Here is a 1,814-nt window from a genome sequence, read left to right as displayed (position 1 = left end):
AGTGTTTTAAATAAACCAAAGATTATTAACATACAACATCTTTATTCTTGATGTCTACATAGGAGGGTTAGACCGAGCGAGGTAGCGCAGTGGTTAGACACTGGACTCGCATTCGGGAGGACAACGGTTCAATCCCGGGGCCATCCTGATTTAGGTTTTCCGTGATTTCCCTAAATCACTCCAGGCAAATGCCGGGATGGTTCCTCTGAAAGGGCACGGCCGACTTCTTTCTCCATCCTTCACTAATCCGATGACCTCGCTGTCTGGTCTCCTTCCCCAAAACAACCCAACCCCATACGAGGGTGAGTCAAATGAAAACCTTAAATTTGTAATAAAAAATGGAAATATCGCTCCGTTATCCTGTAAGTTGGTAAGCGTGCTACAAACAAAATGGAGAATGGCCTGTAGGTGGCAACATAGTGCAGAAGCACACATACCGTCGCAGTATCAGTATAAAGATGGCCGCCCCACTTGCGACTCGCATCAGGGAAGAATAGCGTTCTGTAATGCGGTCTTTGCGTAGTGAAGGTGTGAAACATTTTGCACGCTAGAAGTTTTACATGCCATGGTCGTCCTTGGTCTACAGGCTAAGTAACGCGCCGTCTGGCTGCATTGTTGCACCTCATTGCTAGCATTTCTTTCTCTCGCTCGTATCAACCTTATAGAGGTTTCAGAGATTATATTTTTGTAACTTTTATTTTAATTAATACTTGATAATGTGTGAACTTGATATCGAACATCAATACACCGTTGCCTCCAGATTACAATGCATAATATTCGTCTTCTGTTTCTTCGTAAATTTTAAATGCAGATTACATCGTGGTTAAAAAGTCGAATATGCACTGATCTCATAGTTCTGATTGTGGTACTGCCCTTCCTGTTCACCTACATCCCCATGGATACCATTGTTCAAAGTGATTATTCGATTCACACCTGCAAGTAGAGTAGAGTCAGCTGCTTCCACGCTCACACGGTATGGTACCACCTTCATTGGGATCTATTTGATAGCGGAAGCGGTGGACCGACGATGTCCCACACCATAATAAGACACGAACATACAAAGTGTTCCAAAACTCTACAACATGCTTAGGTCAGCGATGTAGGCCTGTTTATTTACAAATGTTAAAAACAACTACGCACATTTCCTGTTCTTGCCCAGTCGTTTACTGAGTCCGTACGCCTAACCCAAGTGAGTATAATTTTTAAAGAAACGCATAACTCTGTCGGGTTGAGCCTGGGAGCGTTGGCTGCTGGCCAAGGCGAGGCGCCGTTACGACGGTTGCTGTCTGCGCAGGCCGCAGTCCACCGCAGTAGCGCTGCGCCACTGCCGAACAGCGACATCATATATTTCCATCTGCTCATACTTTCCATTCCCTTCCTAAATTTCTAGGGTTCACATTCAAAGCGAACTATTTTTCAATAATACCTATCGCTGTGTTCTATAAGCGTGTTACTTTTCAGTGTAGTCGTGAATCAAGTAAATGCCACAGTTAAATTTTCATCCATCAGTTTGCATTAGACCTCGATTTCTCTCCTTAGACCATAGACGATACAAATCGCGCATGACTTCATTACACTGAAACCGAGGCGCACGATAAATTCAGGTCTGAGCGCACGTCTGTATGACGTCAGCAATGTAGTGTTATGAGCCGGCTGACACCAAAGCATTCTTTCCCAAAGATTTCGTCAGACTTCTATGACCAAACTACTTCACTGAAGGCATTACACGATAGTAGAATTTTTCTTCATCGTTGTTCGGGAATGGATGCCGAACAGTGAAGAACAGCATATGTTGATGGAGAGTGTACTGCTTG

Source organism: Schistocerca gregaria, chromosome X (assembly GCF_023897955.1).
Source record: "Schistocerca gregaria isolate iqSchGreg1 chromosome X, iqSchGreg1.2, whole genome shotgun sequence".
Lineage (NCBI taxonomy): Eukaryota > Metazoa > Arthropoda > Insecta > Orthoptera > Acrididae > Schistocerca > Schistocerca gregaria.
Note: the sequence above shows the minus strand (reverse complement) of the source record.